An 11953-nucleotide genomic window follows, 5' to 3' on the forward strand; every position below is an offset into this window, starting at 1 on the left:
TCCTTTCCCCGCCTTCTGCATCCCACTAATTCTAAGAACTGTGTGGGGATCTACAAGGTAAGAGTCTGGGGCCAGGAGCTGGGTGGGGCTCTTGCCCTCTACCCTGTTAAGTCTCCAAATAAAATGAAGGGCCACAGACAATTTTCCCTTCTATGGTTTTTGCCACCACCATATCTCCTTTATCAAGACTAGGCTTGAGACACAGGGATAGCAGGAAAGAGTGTGGGGGAGTCACTTACTCAAAGGAACTAACTATAAGCTTATTGAAACCAACTCGTACATTTCTAGGTTGTTATTTACAGCAAGTTTCATCTCAGGCTTATTTCCCAGAGCCTATCCTGGCCTACAATCCTCACACATTCCCCCCAAAACCTTCCCAACTATCATATTTTTCACTCCATAAGACACACCTGCCCATAAGACACACCTAGGGTTTTAAGGAGGAAAATAAGAAAAAAATATTCTGAACCAAATGGTGCGTTAAAATATTTAATAAAATACCATATTTTTCACTCCATAAGACTCACAGGCATATTCCCCTCCACTTTTATGCACTTTCCCCCCTAAAGACAGTATACTAAATGCATGCTAGGAAACAAAAACTTCTGACCAAAAATGTGAGCTCAACGCAACTACCAAAGGTCAGCTGCAAATTAAAACTTCAGAAATGCACTTCAGAATTACAGAAGGATTTGGCATTATCCACTTCAAAAAGGTTCATGATGTTCTTCAGAACCCCAAGAGGAAACCCAGGCCTTAACGTGTTAGGTTGAGCCATATACATACAACTGCTGGTATTTGACTGCTTTCACCTACAAAATTGTGGTTTTGTATATTTCAACTAAATATTTAATTTCTGCTTGGCAGAGAAGGGAAAAGCTTCTGTGAGGCCAAAATCATGTTATTTTGGGACTCAATAAAATCATGTTATTTTATTCATTAACCATCCATTGGAGAATTAATAGCTTCAAATTACTCTGCTCAGTTACAATCTGGTCTTGTTAATAAAAAAGGAATGTGTCATTAAAATATATGTATGTAGTATATTCATACATATGTGTATACTAGGCTTTCTTCTTTAGAGGCCAACCCCTGGTTCTCAGCAGTGTTCATTAGGTGAACAGACAGGCTGTTTTTTCTCAACACCAACATCCCATCTCCAGGGAAGGTGTCAAGACCTTGATGACAACAGCAGAATTTGATAGCCAGTGAAATGAGTCTGGCCATAAGAGCACATTGCCTCAAATGCCATCAGGAGCAATTCCCAGGAGCTTCCTTGTTGGGATGAAATCAGCGATCAATTCCCACTTCATTTCGCAGGGAATGTTTGCTGTCATCTCCTTCTGGAAGTTAGGCTTGACTGCTCTCACCATTTATATGCATTTTTATATAATTCTCAGCATGAAAGTTTCTTTTTAAGCTTTATTTTTCTTGGGGACCACTACAATGCTCATAATTAAACTAACAGTTAACCATCACAAAGGACTGTCTTAATTTTTTTATTCATTAACCATTTAGTTGCTAATGAGTACAAAATGTCTTTTATGTGTAAATTATTGTGGCAAGCCTCATGAGAGATATAAAGATAAAAGAGATCATTTATCTGCTTTCCAGGGAGTATAGTGGAATAGGCACAAGAAAGGCACAAATAAACTAAAATACAGGAATACTGTATACAACTATCACCAGACAAGCACCAATAAAATGACAGAATTCAGAAAAGGGAAAGATCATACCATTAAGAGAAAAAAAACTCAGGAAAGTTTCCATGGAAGATATGATTTAAATTGGAACTTTGATGGGTAGGATTTTTTAAAAGGCCAAGCAGGGAGAGCAATGGAGGAAACAGGTTTAAAGATTAGTAGAGAAAATAAACCAGAACTACATGTAGACACATATGAAAAACAATGGAGAAAAGATACAAAAGGATATACTGTATTTCCCCATGTATAAGAAGCACCTTAATTTGGGGACCCAAAATTTGAAGAAAAAAAAAATTACATAAAGTTATTGAACTCAAGTTTTATTCATCACAAAATTCATACAACTCATCACTGTCAAAACTCCCATCCATTAGCTTGTCATTAACTGTGTCTGATGACGAATCACTGTCTTCATATATTGCCTTGTCCTCAGTTCCATCTATGGCATTTGAAATACCACACTTCTACAACCGCTGTATAAGACGCACCCAGTTTTTAGACCCCAAATTGGGGGGGGAGGGGGAGGTGTATCTTATACATGGGGAAATACAGTATACGGTATTTGAGTCTATTATTGTAAGATTTCAAAACAAAACTATATGTTTTGTGTGTGTATATATATATATATTTAAAAAAATAAAGAAAGGGGCCCTGGCCAGTTGGCTCAGCGGTAAGAGCATCGGCCTGGCGTGCTGGGGACCGGGGTTCGATTCCCGGTCAGGGCACATAGGAGAAGCGCCCATTTGCTTCTCCACCCCCCACCCCCTCCTTCCTCTCTGTCTCTCTCTTCCCCTCCCGCAGCCGAGGCTCCATTGGAGCAAAGATGGCCCGGGTGCTGGGGATGGCTCCTTGGCCTCTGCCCCAGGCGCTAGAGTGGCTCTGGTCACGGCAGAGCGACCCCCACCCCAGGGGCAGAGCATCGCCCCCTGGTGGGCAGAGCGTCACCCCTGGTGGGCGTGCCGGGTGGATCCCAGTCAGGCGCATGCGGGAGTCTGTCTGACTGTCTCTCCCCGTTTCCAGCTTCAGATAAATACAAAAAAAATAATAATAATAAATAAAAAAAAATAAAGAAAGGTATATAACACGAAATGGAACGATACATAGCAAATCAGGACAGTAGGCATTTCCTGAAAAAGAGGAAGGAAGAAAGGATGCAGAACAGGGCTTTAGCTATACCTACCATTTTATATCTTAAAGTGAGCAAGGCATTTAAATATGACAAAATGTCAATATCCATTAAATTTGGGTTGTTGGCTCAAAATTGTGTTAGGGATTTTTCCCTGAACTTTTCTAAATAGTATTTAAAATATTTCATTATCCAAAATGTTTGAATTAAGAAAGTGACTGGAATGGTGGAGTGATTAACATAAAATAATAATGAGCAGCAGGATGGTTTGCTTAAGCGTTTAAGGGAACACTTGATTAGTTCAGTTTTAGACTGAGGGAGGACCCTTCCTCTCCCTCCCACATCGTGCACAAAGGCACCTATCACAGAGTGGGGCGGAGCTGACAATGCACAAGAGGTTGTCATTGCCATCCTACATCAGACATCTGAGGGCACTGAGAACCACCTTCCCACATAACATAAATGCCACGTAACCAAGTCACATGTCCCCAAAACAAAGCCAAGGAAACTTCCAGTTACATAGGAATTCAGACAAAGACTCACTGTGAGTAGCTATTCTGTGCCTCCTATCTCTCCTCCTCTCCTCCAAACGCAAACAAAAACAAAATGTACCCTTGCCCACTTGAGAAAGAATTAAGAATTGGCAGCTCCGCTAAAGTGGACAGTTTCCAACCAAGGCCCTCTTCTAAGATGCTGACAGAGCCCAGAAAAAAAGAGTAAAGAAATCATGACAGAGTTAAGTTTTGAGAAAAACTTATCAATGGAACATATCCATCCTTACACATCCCCTTGTATCCCATCTTTCCCCAGGGGAACTGAAGGACCTCAGAGATGTCCTCTGTCCTGTTTTGGGGCACTTCTCCAGCAAAAATGACTAAAACACAAAATCCAAACTTAGCACTTTAAACCCAATCACTTTCCCTAACAAAAATCCAATGGAATTAAAAATATAGGAAAGATTTAGAATCCAAATATGACATATCTTGTTTTTCTTAGATATTGTTTTTGTCAGTGCCCAATTTATATCTTTTACCAATTTCACCAGCACAATTTAAAGCTAAATTTAAAAGAAAACAACTTGAAAGGAACTTAATGGGAGAAATAAATATCTGCACACTCAAGAAAACAAATACCTTAATTATCCTACATCTGAACCATTACAGCTGAATAATCCTAACATCCTCATCATTCCCCTCCAGGGCACCCAACTGCCTGAGGTCAAAAGCCCCTAATCCCTGAGGCATTCTCACAGCAGCTCTTCCTCAGCCAGACCTGGGGAAATACCATTGTTCACTTTGAACTGGTAAAATGGAATGGAATGACATAAATCTCTGTCTTCTGACACAATGCAGTGTGGCAGAATGTAACAAACACTAGAATGGGACTGTGAAGGAATTAAGAGAGGTGACCTAATATTTATTAATCACCGCATTACAGGCACTAAAGATTGAATTCCAGATCAAACTATCACTAAACTAGTTCTGTGATCCTGAGTAAACCTCAGACATTGCATTTGAATATGAACAAGGGAGACTACAAAAGCTTAACAGTCTCTCCAGTTCTCTTGTTCCACAATTCACTCAACAACAAATATGGAACTGTTGAGCATAATAAAGTCATTTTAAAAGCCTTCATCTTGTTCCTCTGCAATCCACCCTAGACACCACTGACAAAATAATCTTTCTAGAACATGAAATTTACTTTAGCACCCAATGTGGTTCATCATTTACTCCAGCACAAGATAAAGTTGTCCATGATCAGCATTACCTACATTCCCAGCCTCATCCCCTGCCTTCCTATCCTGCCCTCCAGCCATAAGAATTACTTAAAAAAATTACTTGAAGAAGTCTGGCTGTTTTGCTTCTTTAAGCTTTTGTTCATGCTGTTTTCTCAGCCTGTAGTCTACTTCTCCCTGTCGCCTGTAGGGTATATCCTTAACTCATCTTGCAAGACTCAGCTCAAATGTCATCCCCTCCGGGAGACACTTCCCAACTTCTGCATGCCCAACTGCAGGCCCCTCTGTCTCCACTACATACTTTTAGTACAGTATCTATAACCCTTCAATCCACCCAGATAATTACACATCTGTCTCCTCCCACTAGATCCATACTCTCCTTATAGGCAGAGACCTAGTCTGATTCATCTGTTTCCTCAGTGCCTAAGACAGTGCTTGCAAGAAGACACTCATTTAAGGGGTATTTGATGGAGCAGGGAGTAGAGGAACAGAAAACAGAAAAGAAGAAATAATCTGGCCTGAAGACTAGAGAATAGTTATTTATCAGCACCACCATCTTTGGCCTTCTGTTCTTTCCTTAAACTCTAGTCTTCGGAGAGCTCATTCATTTCCTTGGCTACAGGTACATCTTTGTGCTAAAGTGCACACCCACACTCCCAATGTAGCAACCCCACCTCTAGCCAGCTTTAGACTCTTCTCTAACAACTGGAACAGCTTTCACATGGACGTTTCATTGTCACTTTAAATAAATCCGACACACCTCAGATTGAACTCTTCATAGTCTTCTAAAACTTCCTAACTTTATTTCAGTCAATGTCTCAGAAACTCTTAAAATGTTTTAGTCTTACTTGACTTATCACTCTCCTTCATCTTCCACACCCCATCTTCATGATTTCAGTTTTTCTTCACACTTTTTCCCCTCTCCACACAACGCTAGCGCATCACTTCACACTCCCGAGGTGCCAATCTCCCTTCCCTCCAAGCCAGCCCTGTTCCCCACTATCATCATATTACTATCCTAATCAAAAACTCTCAGTGGTTCACAATTTTCTATCATTTAAAATCTGAACTTATAAGCCTGGCTTTTAAGACCCTTTATAAACACAGCCCCAAGCCAGCCTCAAAACCCGTGTCACTGGTCTGCACTGCTGCTCCTCAGTCTCATCACTGCCCTGAGAGTACCCCACCTACATCCCTACTCCAGGCTTTACTTAATCCCTCTCAGCTGCAAAATCAGTACTTTTGTTGTTATTTTCTTCATCCATCCCTTGTACCTAATATAATTTTATTTATTTTTTAATATCTGGAATCAGTTACAATTCCTGTGACATCACTCAACTACCCGAGTATTCTTCTCCCAAAATACCTATGATATGAGGTGTGTACTATGCAATAGATAATATAATTTCACATTTTAAAATTTTATTTGTGTGGCATAACAGAGGCTCAATAGGTTCATTCCTTCCTATTCTCCTTACTCCCAACTACACTGTAAATTCTTCAAGAGCACAAACCTTTTAACCTAATCCTCCACAGCAATGAGCATAAACCTAAACTCAGAGCAGGTCACTAAAAATAATGGTTTAGTAATTTCACTTACCCAGAAATATTTCTTCAGGCAAATAAAAGGATAAACCACAATCCTAAAAAATACAGCTGAAAATAATCCTGAACTATACTGTACAAATTAAGATTGCTGAAATTTCCACCTCTGATTTCCAGCTCAGAGATACTACAATCTCCTGACTCAAAGAGGTAAATAATAATACTTTGTTCATGACATCACAAGCATCTAGTTTAGTAATGATGGGGGGGGCAGGAATGAAGGAAAGTCAACTGACTGAAAGAACAAGGTTGAAAGAACTGTGTGATTGTTTATTCTTAAATGTGGACACTACTTATTCCTTTTATTAAATTGGCCATATTTTCAAACTAGTTTGCTTCTAGAGAAATCTGACAGATTTTCAGAGGAACTGACATCTGGAAGAGCCTCTACAAAGCCCAAGTCTTTTGAAAAGGCCACCTTAATCTTTAACTATGCAACATATCACAATAAGATTCCTCCAAATGCTGTGAGTGGAGACTCACTCTGGCTACAACATAGCATCACCTATCAATCGCTCTTAGACATAAGGCAAAGAGCCTTAGAAGCCACATTGGACCCACACAGATTTTGGAAAAAAACTGTTCTTCATTAACACATGCAGTCTAGTCTTAATTATCCACAAATGAGTTGTTCATTTTATGGATTGCTGAGGCAAAAGATTTGACTGTTCTTCACCATCAGTGCATTTTCTTCACCATCAGGTGAAGGGTGAGAAATGCAAATTCATTTCAACATCAACGATTCCCCAAAATATGAACATAAATCTGGTTTAAAAATAATGCTTTTCAGCCTGACCTGTGGTGACGCAGTGGATAAAGTATCAACCTAGAAACACTGAAGTCGCCAGTTCGAAACCCAGGACCTGCCTGGTCAAGGCACATATGGGAATTGATGCTTCCTGCTCCTCCCCCCTTCTCTCTCTCTCTATCCTTCTCTCTAAAGTGAATAAAGAAAAATTTTTTTAAAGTTCTAAAAATAATGCTTTTCAAACCAAGAAATTTCTTTATTACCTACTATTGCTCCCTACCATAGCAGGGGAAGTTAAATATACTTAAAACATGATACTGTCCTTACCATAAGTTCCTGAGGAGAATTCAGCCATAGTCTTGAGACTTTCCCACAGGTCAGTACAATGTGAAACAGACAGAAGCAGACCTCAGCATAGTGAGTAAGGTGTATGAATACAAGAACTTCTACAAGGAACCTTATGTCTCCTGGCTAATCACTTTAAGCTAGGATCATCCAGAAAAGAAGCAGAGGAGTCACAATGTACCGATGCCTGCCTGAGTCTTTGTCCCTGAGTTCCTGGACCAGAGGGCTCAATACTTCTTATTAAATCCATCCTTTGTTCAAGGAGCTACAATGACTCTATTGACCCTTCCATCAACACACCACAGAGTCGAGCCATTGAGTCCCCTCCACCCTCCTGCTTGCTCTACCCATGACTTGACCAACCCACACTGTCCAGTCACTCTCACTTATTCCCTGGACAAACACAACTTAGTTATTCATCCCATCAGTGCACTCTGCACATTCTATATTTTCTGCCTGAAGACCTTTTCTTTTACTCCTAACACTTTCTTGAATGCTCACATATTTTATAGGTAAAAATAGAGCATCCATGTCAGAGAACATAATAAACCTTAACCAAGATCTGAACCAAGTTTCATCTAACTCTATATAGCCCATGCCTCTTTATGACTCTAATCCATTGTCTCCCAAGTCCATTTCAAATCTTACTGATTCAGAAACATTGCCTAATTCATCTCATGCTTACATTGTTACTTCAAGTTTTCTAGACTTTACATACTGCATTTGAAGCACATTAAATTTCGTTTTGTTTCTGTAGTTTCCTAAATGTTAAAGCTTATAACAATCTGCCTTCTCATTTATTATATATCACATTCCCCAACCCTGCCCTGTCCTATTTTTGTCCCAAGAGCAAAAATATCTGTCTTTTCACCTTTTCTGTCTTCCCAAAGCCTGTCACTGGAGCATGAAAACTCTACTTTACCCACCCGAATGTCCAATCATTATCCAGTAAGGACTTCTAGAAAAGGAAAGAAAAATGGAAGGAAGGAAGGAAGGAAGGGAGGAAGGGAGGGAGGGAGGGAGAGAGGAGAAGAAGGAGGGGAGGGAGGGAGAGAGGAAGGAAGGAAAGTAAGAAGGAAAGGGAAGGGAAGGGGAGGGAAGGGAAGGAAAGGGAAGGGAAGGAAAGGGAAGGGAGGGAAAAGGAAGGGAGGGAAAGGAAAGGGAGGGAAAGGAAAGGGAAGGAAAGGAGAGGGAAGGAGGGAGGGAGGAGGGAGGGGAGAAAGAGAAAGAAGAAAGAAAGAAAGAAAGAAAGAAAGAAAGAAAGAAAGAAAGAAAGAAAGAAAGAAAGAAAGAAAGAAAGAAAGAAAGAAAGAAAGAAAGAAAGAAAGAAAAGAAAAGAAAAGAAAAGAAAAGAAAGAAGAGAAGGGAAAGAAAGAAAGAAAGAAAGAAAGAAAGAAAGAAAGAAAGAAAGAAAGAAAGAAAGAAAGAAGAAAATCAACTCCTTCCTTCTATCATATTATAAAATTAACTGAGTTCAGCATTTATGATAAAACTGCCCCGCAATTTCATTCCAGTTACACCAATTTTAATTATCTAAATTTATCAGGGGCTATTGGGAAGATTGCAGTCTGCCATTCCACAGTGCCCACATTCCCATAGGAAAGATACCACTGAAGTCACACATCAAAGCATTGTTCCGGGTTTTCCCCTTGATGGGGTGAATGTTTACAGTAAGAAGGGGTGTTCCCTTATGATGTCCTCTGCCAGCATCCTTAGCATACTTAAGGCATTCAGGAGTTCTAAAACTTTAACAAGTGTTATTCAGTGTCCCCCATAATAACCTGAGAATTTATTTTTAATACTGAGTTATTCCATCTTAATTCACTTGTTTATATACATTGAATCTCAAAATTCCAAACAAAGCTGTCTGAGAACTGGGAATAGTGGTGGGCTACTGGGCTATCCAACACTTAATCCTAGGTTTATTAAATCCCTTCAATCCTTACCTCCAGTCCCACAGAATATATGTAGTTCAACTAAAGTTGCTAAATACAGATATAAATAGAATTTGCCAGATATCATCACTAATATTGACACTAAACCAGCTCACAAATTGGAAGAATGATTGTCAGCAGACACTGAGACGGTGTGTGCGATTTTTAAAAATTACCTTTTACCCTCCAAATTAAAGTTTTTTTAATAGGTGTCCCAAAAGAATGAGACTAAATAAAGGTATAGGAAAATGTCTAAGCTGTTGGTGACATAACTCCACCAAGTCCAACTAACAATCAGCATTCATACTGGTTAGCCTGTCTTATACAAATCAGCAGACAGTCCTCCATTTGGCAAAGGGTTACTTTTTCCTTTTTTTTTTTTTCTTCCACAAGGGAGTCTTTGGCATTAAATGAAGGGGGCAAGTAAAATCAGGCAACAAAAAATAAGTAAAAGTTTGGAAACTGTCTTCCTTCCATCTTTCCTTCCTGCTTGAATGCGTAATGTCCAAAGTGGATATCTATCTGCTCAATTCTAAATTATTCATGTTAATGGATAATTATCAGCAGAAAGGTGGTAATCCAAAATGGGGGAAAAAATTTTTTTTAATAGCCTATTTCAGTTTTGGAATATCTTTTCAGCATATTTACCTTCTCAATTATTTCTAGCATGAGCTAATATTTGTATTCATTTCCAAACCCTAAGTACATAGTAACCAGCCACTTACTCAGGGAGGTGCTCTGAGGCATGCAGGGTAGCTAGTGGAAATTATAACAGACCAGTATTCAGATTCCAGATCAACAATATCAACTTCATTTATTTCACAGTTCGGTGCAGCCTTCAAAATATCAATAGTCTATCACAGCAGCATGATTACTAAACTTTCAATGAACTGCTCCAAAAACAATGAGAACAATTGTTTGCTTATAAAGTATTCATTTGTAAATTATGCAGAGCAAATGTTTAATTACAAGTCTGATTCTCCTTAGCCACCTGACTTAAGTCCCTGTAGTCTTCTCCACCCCATCAGGAATGCAATCTCACTAGCAAGGAAATTTTTTAAGTTATATAATACAGATTTGGGATTAGTTGGCTACCTTTTTGGACTAGCTTTACTACTACCTCTTCTGCTTTGTCCTTTCCTACCTTAGAAATAGGTTCTGAAAGACAAAGGAGTCCAACCTGCTCAAAGATCTCCTAAATAAACAGTATGATTAGACAAAGACTGAAAAATTACCAGCTTCTGATTTTCTAAAAAGCATTTTAAACACGTACTTATAAGAAGATTAGGAAAATATGGGTCAAAGTCCCACTAATTCCTGCTTTTGCATTCATGAGAATTCCTTAAGTAAACTTTCACCAGTCACGTTCTTTCAGTATTTGTATCTGTATTGTGCCCAGAGGAGCCACCTATGTTAGAAAGACTACCTAGACAGAGAGGGAGAGGATGAGAAAGAGAGTGGAAAAGATAGGGGGAGGGAGGGAGGGAGAGTCTGAAAGCGTTGGTCCTTGTGAGCCGAGAAGCTAAAAATATGCCAGCCCAGTAAACAAATCCCATTTCATCCCAACCGGAGTCACACCGTTAACCTAGTAATTAAGAGAAGAGGAGTGAGATCACGCAGCCCGCGGCTTACTCCTCATCAGCTTCTAAAGTTTCCATCGGTTCATGGCAACTTTGCTTTTTTCTGAAGTTCATAGGCCTGCCCTAGAATCTCTTTCTAAACTCTCGCACACACTCAAATTTTCTCGCTCCCTTCCTCCATTACTGGACGCACATCAGTTTGGCTATCGATAGGGGAAAACAAGCTTGTTGTCTGTTCATTTTACTTTTATATTGAGACTTTACAATGAACTTTATCCTACTGTGGGGCAGTAGTATACACTCCTAACTACCTTAAACCTCCACCATCCCTCCCCGAAAGTCTAGGGGGATGATCCAAACTGCCCAGCACACTCTGGAGGCCAGGAACGGGGGAGGGGGCCGGCACCGCGGGACGCAGGTGAAAGGGAGGAGAAACAGGGATGAGGCCGGGACGAAGCAAGGGGCCGTCAGGGCGAGGAGGGGTGCCGAGAGGCGCTGGCTCCGGGTAAAACAGAATCGGAAAGGAGAAGGGGGTCAGTGGAGATCAGAGGGTCAGAGTTTGGGAGACTGAAGAGGCGAGAGGGGCGGGGGCGGACGGGGGAGGGTGCCAGGGCGGGGGGCTCCGTTACCCTCTCGGCTCCCCGGGCAAGGCCCTAGGCCGGGGCGGAGCGCGGGGCCCGGCCGCCTCTCCTCATTCCTCCGCTGTGACCCGGGGTCCGGCCGCCCCTCCCCCGACGGCGGCGGAGGCGGAGATTGTGCCCGCGGCTGTTGCTCAGCACGGGATCAGGAGCTGGAGTAGGGCGGGTCCGATCCGGACTGGACTCCCACAGTGGCTTTTTGCCTACTCCACAACCGGTCGCCGCTCCGACTCCGGAGGTTGGTTCAGGATCGGTGGTTCTCGGCCGTCCGGCCGGAAACAAGCGCTAGTTTCCAGCCGGAGCGGGTTGGTAGTAGCACCCAGGCCGCCCACGAGCCTCTTCCAGCCCCTCCCCGCCCCCCCGTCAGCACAGCACCGCCCCGCCCCACCTTCAGCACCGCTTTCCTCCGCTGCGGCCAGTTTGACTCTTCCCCTGCGCGTGACCCGGGGTTTTCCTGGCCAGTGTTCTGAAAGTCTCGGGGTTGAGAGTTCCTGAACCGCAGCTGGAAGGGTCAGGGTGGACTCCTGCGACTTTGCAAT

At 41.6% G+C, this 11953-nt stretch overlaps 1 protein-coding gene across 3 annotated transcripts in view; it reads right to left on the bottom strand.

The window, feature by feature from the left end:
* The window catches only part of OTUD7B (OTU deubiquitinase 7B), a 62960-nt gene extending 51267 nt beyond the window's left edge, over nucleotides 1-11693 (bottom strand). For all 3 annotated transcript variants that reach the window (XM_066377336.1, XM_066377337.1, XM_066377335.1), the window contains exon 1: nucleotides 11406-11693. The gene's annotated coding sequence lies outside the window, so the exon portion shown is untranslated. The remainder of the gene's footprint in view (nucleotides 1-11405) is intronic.
* Nucleotides 11694-11953: the final 260 nt, after the last annotated feature.

This window comes from Saccopteryx leptura, chromosome 3, assembly GCF_036850995.1.
Source record: "Saccopteryx leptura isolate mSacLep1 chromosome 3, mSacLep1_pri_phased_curated, whole genome shotgun sequence".
Taxonomy (NCBI): Eukaryota; Metazoa; Chordata; class Mammalia; order Chiroptera; family Emballonuridae; genus Saccopteryx; species Saccopteryx leptura.